This window comes from Phyllobates terribilis, unplaced genomic scaffold (assembly GCF_046119375.1).
Source record: "Phyllobates terribilis strain yellow unplaced genomic scaffold, ASM4611937v1 Scaffold_7__3_contigs__length_470593459, whole genome shotgun sequence".
In the NCBI taxonomy this organism is placed as follows: Eukaryota; Metazoa; Chordata; class Amphibia; order Anura; family Dendrobatidae; genus Phyllobates; species Phyllobates terribilis.
This window is the reverse complement of record NW_027362767.1, coordinates 340,069,558-340,082,183: the sequence shown is the minus strand read 5'-3', so window position 1 is coordinate 340,082,183 and position 12,626 is coordinate 340,069,558.

The following is a 12,626-nucleotide window of genomic DNA, read 5'->3' as shown; positions in this document are numbered from 1 at the left end:
ACTGACAGCTGCCAAAGTTTCTAGGAAATGTCAGTCCCTGGGGGTCGTATGTGAACCCCCTGTGCCACACTTGTACCTGGCTACTGTATATGATCACCCCTGTATTCTGACTGTGGACCGGTGGCAACTGTGACCTCACTATACAATGATCCACTATGGGCAAATTATTGTATTATCAATCTCGCCTGACTGCTGTAAATCAGCCATTTAAATATCACCTGTGTATGTGTGTATATAAGAGAGCTCTCGGAGGCCAGATTTTTTTCCGACTTAATTGACATGTATCGTTATATTACGACCAAAATTACATAAAATCATTACAAATTGTAGCCTATATGTTATTCCGATGTATAATCTATATTATAGTAAAGTTTCATGCAAATTCGTCCAGTAGTTTTTTCGTGAAAGAGTAACAAACATACATACTCACAAACTTTCGCATTTATAATATTAGTAGGACTGTATATATTACACATATATCTATATATATCTAAAGACGATACTATATACAAATATATATATACTGTATATATCTACTATATAGAATAGTCATCAGAGTACTCCAACACAGTCAGCGGAGCAATCCCGCACAAAATACGTCAGCGGAGCAATCTCGCACAAAATATGTCAGCGTAGCAGTCCCGCACAAAAAATGTCAGCGGAGCAATCCAGCCACTTTCTAATGAATATAAACATATAATACGTCAGCGGAGCAATCCAGCCACTTTCTACTGAATATATATATAAAATACGTCAGCATAGCAATCCCGCACAAAAAACGTCAACGGAGCAATCCAGCCACTTTCTAATGAATATAAATATATAATACGTCAGCGGAGCAATCCAGCCACTTTCTACTGAATATATATATAAAATGCGTCAGCAGAGCAATCCCGCACAAAAAACTTCAGCGGAGCAATCCAGCCACTTTCTACTGAATATAAATATATAAAATAGAGTACATCAGCAGAGCAATCCAGACACTTTCTACTCAATAGGATGGCAGCAGCACATGACAGAATAGGGGCGCAGGATGGGAGCAGCACACACCAGGATGGGGGAGCAGGATGGCAGCAGCACATGACAGGATGGGGGCGCAGGATGGCAGCAGCACATGACAGGATGGGGGCACAGGATGGGAGCAGCACATGACAGGATGGGGGCGCAAAATGGGAGCACCACATGACAGGATAGGGGCACAGGATGGGGGCGCGGGATGGGAGCACCACATGACAGGATGGGGGCGCAGGATGGGAGCAGCACATGACAGGATGGGGGCGCAGGATGGGAGCAGCACATGACAGGATGGGGTGCAGGATGGGAGCAGCACATACCAGGATGGGGGTGCAGGATGGGAGCAGCACATGACAGGATGGGGGTGCAGGATGGGAGCAGCACATGACAGGATGGGGCGCAGGATGGGAGCAGCAAATGACAGGACGCGGGCGCAGGATGGGAGCAGCACATGACAGGATGGGGGCGCAGGATGGGAGCAGCACATGACAGGATGGGGGCACAGGATGGGAGCAGCACATACCAGGATGAGGGCGCAGGATGGCAGCAGCACATGACAGGATGGGGGCACAGGATGGGAGCAGCACATGACAGGATAGGGGTGCAGGATGGAGCAGCACATGACAGGAAGGGGGCGCAGGATGGGAGCAGCACATGACAGGATGGGGTCGCAGGATGGGAGCAGCACATGACAGGATGGGGGCGCAGGATGGGAGCAGCACATGACAGGATGGGGGCGCAGGATGGAGCAGCACATACCAGGATGAGGGCGCAGGATGGCAGCAGCACATGACTGGATGGGGGCGCAGGATGGGAGCAGCACATGACAGGATGGGGGCGCAGCATGGGAGTAGCACATGACAGGATAGGGGCGCAGGATGGGAGCAGCACATGACAGGATGGGGGCGGAGGATGGGAGCAGCACATGACAGGATGAGGGCGCAGGATGAAAGCAGCACATACCAGGATGGGGGCGCAGGATGGGAGCAGCACATGACAAGATTAGGATGCAGGATGGAAGCAGCACATGACAAGATGGAGACCGTATACCAATATAAATGCTCGCCACCCGGGCGTAGAACGGGTTCAATAGCTAGTTTTCTATAATAGCTCATTCAAATAGCAAATAACTTAATTTAGTCTCCTGGATATTCACAACTTGGAAATTTCTGGCATATTCACAGAGATCAATGGCAGAGAATGGAGAGATCCATTCACATGTGCAGTTACCTCTACATCCGTTTTTATTTGAAAGAGGTAGTCCAGGTGGTTAAAGGATCTCTGTTCTCAGCATAGGTTCAGATTTATCAGATATAAAAATATAGATATGTCCAAAAAGTCTTAAGGGGAAAACCATAAATGTCCAAGGTGGGAATTTCCCTTTAATTTTGAAGAGAGATGTGTCCTCTAATGAACTCACTGTTTTATGACTTTTAACATAAGTCAACCCGTTCTCCAACTAAAGCCTTGCTGGCAGGTAATTACTATAAGTCTGGTAGCTGAAACCCTTGTTGATTGTTTGGTATTACCAGGGAAAGATGTAGGTGGCTACACATTTTTCCTGCAGTGTCTCACTCGTGTCACTCATGTTAAATGTAATTACAATGAGTTGTACAACATGAGACATGATTACAGATGAGATGATCTTTTGAAATTTTAATTTTTGGACTTAGCAGAATTTTACCGAAAAATTTGATTCTCGGTAAATAAATTTGTGTGATTCTGAACATTTGAAAGCTTGCAATTGCTCTGTAAATACACGTAAGTCAAGGATCACAGGACCATATTTTCTCTCGTCTGAGAAAATTAGTTTGATTATGCTAATCACACTATAATCGGACTCTGATCAGAGTTTGATCAGAGTGAGATCCGATTTCCTCAGATAAGGAGATGATGGAGAAAAAAAATGATCCATCTTCTCCATTCTGTCAGTCCATGAAAATCAGAAGTCATCTGATTTTTTCCATGGACTCATTGACTTTTATGACTGATCCGAATATTGGATGCAAATTGTGCATTCTGCGATTTCTTCCTTGGACAGACTGTGTCCATGGAAAAAAATTAACATGTGCATGGCCCCATAGAATAACCTTGGTGCGCGTGCAATCCAATGTTTTGCTGGATCACACTCTGACCGAAAATACGGAGACGACCCCGCTGCTAATAAGAGCTGAAACCTTATAGGAAAGACCATGAGAACTTATATTCCACAGAGAAAAGACTTACCCATTGACTCTGGAGATCGAAAACGACTGTGCTATAAAAAATGTTATTGGTTGGGAACAGCTGATCGGAAATCCCCCAGTTATTGACCACTATTGTACGAGGTAAGATAATACACAAATTGTCATAGCTGCAGGGCATTATACGGTAGCCAACATGAGAAATGTTGCCCTACAATTTTTTTTTTTTTAACTATTTCAGAACGGCAAATTGAATCTCTAAATGTTCGAACTTAAATTGTACCACACATTTCAGGAAATTCGACCTGAACACAATTCTCTATGGAATGATCTGCTCATCTATTCAAGCAACTCTGCTTGAATAGAGGGGGATATAAAATTTATTGCAGTTTTAACCGGTTCCCGAACGCCCACTGTAGATAAACGTCCGCGCTGCCTGGGCTCTGTGCAGCGCCGACGTTTAAAAACGGTGGGTGGTCTCGCAGTGCTCAGGACCCCCAGGGTCCTGCAAGCACTGCGATTCCGGTGCAGAGTGTTAGCTCTGACAGGGTACATCATCGGGACCTGATTAGATCAGGTCCCAGTGATGTTAACCCTTTCTGTCTTCTATATGCTGTGATCTATAGTGATCGCGGCATATAGGAGACAGCAGGAAGAGAGGGGGTCGTCTTACTTACCTCCGAAGACCTCCGTTTCGTTTGAGGACCTGGGGTTGCTATGGCAGCTGGAGGTCACATGACCGCCTCCAGCTCTGCCATATATGGTGTCCTTCCTGTCTGGCTTCAGCCTGTATGTAGCTGATGCCAGACAGGAAACTGACTGAAACAGTCAGTGAAGATCTCATGTAATGTAATATATGTCTATTACATTACATGAGATCAGTGATCAGAAAAATAAAAATGAATGTCCCATACAGGGACTAAGTAAAAATGTAAAAAAGTAAAAAAAAAGTTTTTAAACTATTAAAAAAAAAAATCACAAAATAAATAAAAATAAATAAATAAATTATTAAACCAATAAATCCGTATATTATTACAAAACCAAAAAAAGTACACATATTTGGTATCACCGCGTCCGAAACAACCCGAGCTATAAAACTGTCACACTAATTAACTCCTTCTGTGCACACCGTAAAAAAATAAATAAAAAACGGAGCAAAAAAATATGCTTTTTCATCATATCGCCAAACGAAAAGTGGAAAAAAATGCGATCAAAAAGCAGAATAGAAATAAAAATGGTACCACTGAAAATTTCATCTTGTTCCGCAAAAAAAAGCCGCCATACAGCTCCATCAGCTGAAAAATAAAAAAGTTATAGCGCTCAGAATAAAGCAATGCAAAAAAAATATTTTTTTTTCTATAAAATTGTTTTATTGTGTAAAAGCGCCAAAACATAAAAAAAATACAGTAAGTGTAGTATCGCTGTAAATGTACTGACCCGAAGAATAACGCTGCCTGATCACTTTTACCACACGCAGAACGGCATAAAAAAAAACTCAAAAAACAATTCCTGAAGTGTTTGTTTTTGTTAACTTTACCTCCCAAAAAACGGAATAGAAAGCGATCAAAAAATGTCACGTACCCAAAAATGGTTCCAATAAAAATGTCAACTCGTCCCGCAAAAAACAAGCCATCACATGACTCTATCGGCCGAAATATGGAAAAATTATAGCTCTCAAAATATGGTGATGAAAAAACTAGATTTTGCAAAAAAAGCGTATTTTAGTGTGTGACAGCTGTCAGTCATAAAAACCCGATATAAATCTGGTATCTCTGTAATCGCACCGACCCGAAGAATAAAGTAATCTAATCAGTTATATCACACTAGGAACGGCATAAAAAATAAATAAAACAAATATTATTCACCTGCTACTGATTTGTTTATTATGTCTCCCAAAGATCCCAGTAAGGCTCTGCTCACATTTATCCTGTGCTCTGCGCTGAGCACTTACACCAGAGTTTCCGTGTAAATCTCTGAAATACGTGATTCAGCCAGAACCCATGATGGAAGATTCCCTGTAATGAGGCAGATATAGGCCACTGTGGACGCCGTCTAGCCTGGGATCCCACGGTGTCATTTGTTTTAGGCGTGCATAAAAGTGGGGTTGGCCACAGTTTTGTGCACTTCTGAAAAAAAGGACACCACTAAACAAAGGCCAGACGGAGTCCAGAGTAACTCTGCTGCCTCATTATAGTGAATGGATCCTGCAGGGGTTTCATCTGAATTACATCACTTGGAAATTTAGATGGAAACCCCGATGTAAGTGCTCAGCCTAGAGCGCTGGATAAATGTTACGTAAAATGTTCCCAATAAAAGCTTCAACTCAGTCCTCAAAAAAAGCTAGTCCCCACTCAGGTCCATCATCTGTTAAAAATATAAGGGACTTCCAAGTTACTGGTAGCAGAAAGGCTCTGGAAAAGCAAAATGGTCCTTGCCCCCCAAAAGAAATTCAGAAAATTTTGTGCTCCCAATTCCAAATGCCTATTCTACAATAATTTGTTCTCCAATTGTCAAATAGCACTCCTTCCCCCTCAAATCTCACCGTATGGTACGATACAGCCACATATGGGGTATTAACACTTTTAGAAGAAATTGTGTGACACATTTCGGCACCATTTTTACCCATTGCCCTGTGTGAAAATGTAAAATCTGAGGGTAAAACATTTTTTTGTGGTAAAAATATAATTATGCTTTTTTCACTGCCCAATGGTATAAATTTAAAAATTAAAAAATGCTCACTACTTCCCTAGATGAATTCCTTGAGAGGTGTAGTTTACAAAATGGGGTCACTTGTGGGTGTTTCTGCTGTTTTGGCATGTCAGCGACTCTTCAAATGTGACATGGTGTCTGCTGCCTATCCCAGCCAACATAGCGCTTCTTTCTCTTCCGAACCCTGCCGTACACCAAAGCAGTGGTTTTCCCCCACAATTTATGCAATTTATCCTGTTACCCTTATGATAATGCAAAATTAGGGAATGAAAAACATTTTTTATGGGAAAAATGTGAAAATTTTATTTTTACGGCTCAATATTATAAACTTCTGTGAAGCAGCTGGGGGTGCAAGGTGCTCACCACACATATAGATAAGTTCCCTAAGGGGTCTAGTTTCCAAAATGGTGGCACTTGTGGGGGGTTTCCACTGTTTAGGCACATTAGGGGCTCCCCAAATGTGACATGGCGTCCGCTAATTATTCAAACAAATTTTACATTCAAAAAGTCAAATGGCGCTCCTTCCCTTTCAAACCCTGCCATGTGCCCAAACAGTAATTTGCCTCCACATATGGGGTATCGGCGTGTTCAGGAGAAATTGCACAACAAATTTCATGGTGCAATTTATCCTGTTACCCTTATGATAATACAACATTAGGGAATGAAAAACATTTTTTGAGGGAAAAATGTGAAAATTTTATTTTTACGGCTCAATATTATAAACTTCTGTGAAGCAGCTGGGGGTGCAAGGTGCTCACCACACATATAGATAAGTTCCCTAAGGGGTCTAGTTTCCAAAATGGTGGCACTTGTGGGGGGTTTCCACTGTTTAGGCACATTAGGGGCTCCCCAAATGTGACATGGCGTCCGCTAATTATTCAAACAAATTTTACATTCAAAAAGTCAAATGGCGCTCCTTCCCTTTCAAACCCTGCCATGTGCCCAAACAGTAATTTGCCTCCACATATGGGGTATCAGCGTGTTCAGGAGAAATTGCATAACAAATTTCATGGTGCAATTTATCCTATTACCCTTATGATAATGCAAAATTAAGGGATGAAAAACGGTTTTGTGGGAAAAATGTGAAAATTTTATTTTTACAGCTCAATATTATAAACTTCTGTGAAGCACCTTGGGGTTCAAGGTGCTCACCACACATCTAGATAAGTTCCCTAAGGGGTCTAGTTTCCAAAATGGTGTCACTTGTGGGGGGTTTCCACTGTTTAGGCACATCAGGAGCTCTCCAAACGCAACATAGCGTCTGCTAATTATTCAGACAAATTTTACATTCAAAAAGTCTAATGGCGCTCCTTCCCTTCCGAACCCTGCCGTGCGCCCAAACAGTGGTTTTCCCTCACATATTGGGTATCAGCACGCTCAAGAGAAATTGCACAAAAAAATTTGGGGTCCATTTTTTCATGTTACCCCTGTGAAAATAAAAAAAATTGGGTCTAAAGTAACATTTTTGTGAAAAAAGTTAAATGTTAATTTTTTTCTTCCACATTCCAAAAATTCCTGTGAAGCACCTGAAGGGTTAATAAAGTTCTTGAATGTGGTTTTGAGCACCTTGAGGGGTGAAGTTTTTAGAATGGTGTCACTTTTGGGTATTTTCTGTCATAAAGACCCCTCAAAGTGACTTCAAATATGATGTGGTCCCTAAAAAAATGTTTTTGTAAATTTTGTTGGAAAAATGAGAAATCGCTGGTCAAATTTTAACCCTTATAGCTCCCTAACAAAAAAAAATTTTGGTTCCAAAATTGTGCTGATGTAAAGTATACATGTGGGAAATGTTATTTATTAACTATTTTGTGTGACATATCTCTCTGATTTAAGGGCATGAAAATTCAAAGTTTGAAAATTGCAAAATTTTCAAAATTTTCGCCAAATTTCCGATTTTTTCACAAATAAACACAAGTTATATCGAATAAATTTTACCACTATCATGAAGTACAAAATGTCATGAAAAAACAGTCTCAGAATCAGGGGAATACGTTGAAACGTTCCAGAGTAATTACTTCATAAATTGACAGTGGTCAGAATTGAAAAAATTGGCCCGGTCACGAAGGCAAAAACAGGCTCTGGCGCGAAGTGGTTAAAGAATATTATTACTAGAGACTAGTCATTTTTTTTAGAAATTCAAATTCTTAAGCTTTGCTGAATTTTCCCAGGGAATTCAGTTTGCAGCAAGTCAATTCACTACAAATTGCAAGTTCTCTAAAGCCATCAATTGCCCTGAAAGTATTTGTATAACACCTTTATCTTTTCCTCACTCACTAGATTCCTTTACAGCTGTGCTTTCACATACACTATCTGTACAGTCTCTCCAGTTTTATGGCTTTCTGTTCTATTTTTATGAATAAGCTGTGAGCTGTGACATTATCTCACTATGCAGATTCACCACAACATGGCTGCTGCATTTACTTCTTTTACTTTTATACAGGCTATAATAATTTTTTACTAACTGACTGTGGCATAATATGTGATGTGATAGAGACAAGACATTAAAGGGAATCCACAAGGAGAGATTCGGCACTAGTCAAAAATATGTTTTTAGGATGAAAATCTGAGAAACAGCATGAGGTCTATGAAGCAGAGCATGGGGTGCTCTGTTTCATAGTGTTAATTAGCAAAACCAAATCTAGAATGAGAAAAGCAGCACTCATCATCCTATAAAATCATTAATTTTTTCTTTCATATGGAAAATAAAAACATGTTCAGCAGGGAGTTGCAGGACGCTTCAAACACTATGGCCGTTTCACGTTATTCCAACGCTGCTACAGGAAGCTGAGTGCCACTTTTCTCGAGACATTAAGGAGAAGCCAGCCCAGTTGCAACTCAGTTATCCTTCTCTTGCTAATATAATCTTATGAATTTTGTAAGATATGCAGATTCAAAGTGGCTTTTCCCTGCTCTGATGGTAAATTCACGAGGAAGGATGAACTCAGGATGAGAAGTTCCATTGAAGGATTTTTTATTGGGGTGGCACATGTCTTTTATATTGTTGCATGCTGCAACTAGATAAGGTGAGCGTGTAATTGCTTTAATTTCATTCAGTTTTAACCAGTTAAATCCCTATTTTGCACTTGTCTTGCTTTCCAGCTTTCTCTGCATTTTGTAAAATGGCAGCTTCCATTTTAGATGATTCATGTAAAACCAATAGCAAATTGACGCAATTCCGTTAATCCCTAAAATAAAATTCATGTATGAGGGTGAGGAGCAGTGGGGTCTGAAGAGGTGAATGTTAAGGTGAGTAAAAATATTTTTTTATTTTTTACATTTTATGTTTATTGTGCTGCAGATAACACAGAGCATAATAAGGATCACTCAATTCATGGAGAATAACTTCTTTAGTTACATAGTTTATAAATTACATAGTTTATAAGGCCGAAAAAAGACAAGCGTCCATCCGGTTCAGCCTATTTCTTGTGCACTGCAGCTATTCCGCAGCATTTATCCAGGGGAAGGCAAAAAAAAAAATCATGCGGTATAGGCCAATTTACATCATTGAGGAAAAATTCACTTCCCGACACCAATCTGGCAGTCAGATTAAATCCCTGGATTAATTAACTATCACTAAGCATAAGATGTAATTATATTGTTCTCAAGAAAGGCGTCCAGGCCTCTCTTGAACTCATTAAGTGAGTTGGACATCACCACTTCCTCTCCCAGAGAGTTCCAGAGTCTCACGGCTCTGACCGTAAAGAATCCCCTTCTATGCTGGTGCAGGAACCTCCTTTCCTCCAGACGCATAGTGTGCCCCCTCGTCTTTGTCACCATCCTTGGTATAAACAGGTCATGGGAGAGATCTCTGTACTGCCCCCTGATGTATTTATACATGTTTATGAGGTCTCCCCTAAGCCTTCTCTTTTCCAACGTAAATAGGCCTAATTTTGACAACCTCTCTGGGCATTCTAGTCCCTCCATTCCCTTTATTACCTTAGTCGCCCTCCTTTGTACCCTCTCTAGCTCCAATATGTCTTTCCTGAGCACCGGAGCCCAGAACTGTGCACAATATTCTAAGTGCGGCCTTACCAGCACTTTATACAGAGGAAGAACAATGTTCTCATCATATGCCCCTATTCCTCTTCTGATGCATGCCATGACTCTATTTGCCTTCGCAGCTGCTGCCTGACACTGGGCACTCCAATTTAATTTGCTATTAACCAAGACGCCCAGGTCCTTCTCCATGTCAGATTTCCCCAACGGTTTCCCATTTAATATGTATGGGTGACTGCTGTTTTTCTTTCCCATGTGCATGACCTTACATTTATCGGCATTGAACCCCATTTGCCATTTTTTGGCCCAACTCCCCAATTTATCTAAATCCTTCTTTGTGAAACAATTTCCGCAAAAAATCTGTGTGAACAGGCCAATTAGAATTTTGCTTAATGTACTCATCTCTAATTACTTCCTTTACAAGACTTCCATATACAGCCATTTTTAAATAAATGTTAAAATAGGCATAGCATTTATAAAGCAGTACATGGACTAAATATAAAAATATTAAAATTTGAGAGTCCTAATGGCTAACTTAAAAGCCAACAACTGGTAACAACTTTTCAGTTAGCCATTAAAAGGTATCAACCTCTGAGGACCCTCAAAGTTTATTATTTTTTAATCAACTGGCTAACACAGTACAAAGATATATTTTTCCTGGGCTAAATATAGCTTTTTGAGTTGACTCTTTAATGTGGTGAAGGCGGTTTATCTACAGTCCTATGTAAACTGAAAAACATGATGAGTAGTCTTGTGAGAAACTCCCCTCTGCTAGTCCTGTGGATAGCCATCCAGAATTATATTTCAAAATTAAAATTTCAAACTCTTTCTTTTAAACATCAATGGCAACTGAAATAATGTTAGTTGTGCATAATACACATACAGACCATTCAGGCACTGAAATAACTGGTTCAGTACTGTTTACTCAAGACTGTCCATTATAATTTAGGCTTTGAGCCCAGAAAATCACAAACCTTTAACTAAAGACATTTTTTCTGCTCAATATGTTTCCATTATATGAGAATAGGATAATAGAAAGAAAAACGATAGAAAATATTGGTCTCATTGCTAAGAACCTGGGGATCATCTCTTCCAGAATCAAAGGCAAAATGTGAAATGTCAATTCTTTTTAGCCATGTGTTTATAGCGAACATAGTTCCAATGGAAATCTCCAGGATGTAAAATATAAATGTATTATTTAATGCCCTTTATCTTTGTGAATGTGACTGCTGGCAATATTTTGATCTAAGTGAATGTGCTAGTTCTACAGCCAGTTATAGCCTGGTATAATGATGTGATACACTGGAATCAGTTCACTCCTTTAGAGAAGTGAAGATGGTCATTAGACTAAATAAAGCAACATCTTTGGCAGAAGAAATGAAGAAGTGAAATGAGATGATGCAAACTGTGATAAGTATATTCTTTATAAAATTATACATGAGGCAGCTGTGTGTGGGTTGACATTGGATTCCTCATATAAGAACACGCTGTGAACCAAAGAAAATGATTTTAGATCCACAATATTTTTTAACAAGAATTAGATGTGAGCATCAGCTGGATTTTTGAACAATCATTTCAGATATGAAATTAAATGTGTGTCCGTATGTCGTAAAGAAATGTTACATATCTATGTTTAAAAAAATATCTCAATATTGAACTCTAATGGATAAGGCAATGTTTCAGATTAGATTGTGTTAGATAAATGTCCTGAACCCATGACATGACTTTTGGGATATCAAAGAATTTTGTTTTTGCCACATGAAGTGATGAGTATGTTACATGTACAACGTCATCTTTCTACTTCTTGTCACCTATACTCCTTTCCTCCTTTGCCACTTATGTTCCATCCACTCCTAATGGTATTCTATCTACTACTATAGCAAACACTTCATTTTGCCTATTTACATATTATCAGGGCCATGTAATGTACATGAGTATTCTTTTGAATTTTGACATTTAAGTATATAATTTTGGTTGCATGGAGAATAGAAACTTGGCATTCCCACAGGAGGATGGTGTGATTGACAGCCACTCTACAGCAATAATGACTGTGATTAGAGATGAGAGAATTCAAATTTGGCAGATTTCCTCTAATTTGTCTAGGAAATTTGACTCTCATTTAATTTATCTGATGCAAATTGTATTTGTCATTTAATGATGTTTACTATGCTCTGAGGTCTGTTCGGACTCCTTAGCTTAAGGGTTCACTTACACAAGTGTATAACTCATACTAGTGCTAACTGATGTTTTATTGGATAGCACTCGGACCAATGTTATACTAGGGGGCAATGCAGATCTGCAAATATTTCTCATGCTGGTGAAACATGACAAAAAAGTCACAGCATGTTGCAAGTCGCTTGCTGCACAAATCAGATCACGCTCCCCCATTCAAGTCTATGGGTGCATGTAAAACATTGGACTGCACTCAAATGAAATCCAACAATGCAGACACAGATAATGAAGAAGATGGAGACATGAAGTTCTTCTTCTTCTCACCTGTGCTGTGATTATCTTATGCCAAAGAAAGGGATCACAGTAAACTGATACTTGGCTGTCATTAGCATAATTGAGCCAATTGTCTTACATGAAAGAACATAAGGCAGTGTGAGTGAGCCTAAATAAACATTGCATAAATGAGAAGAAATACTCACTTCTTACTGGAGCTCACCTGTCTCTATTAGAAACTCCCACTGGCTCTTGCCACTCTTTAGGACTCTTTAGCAC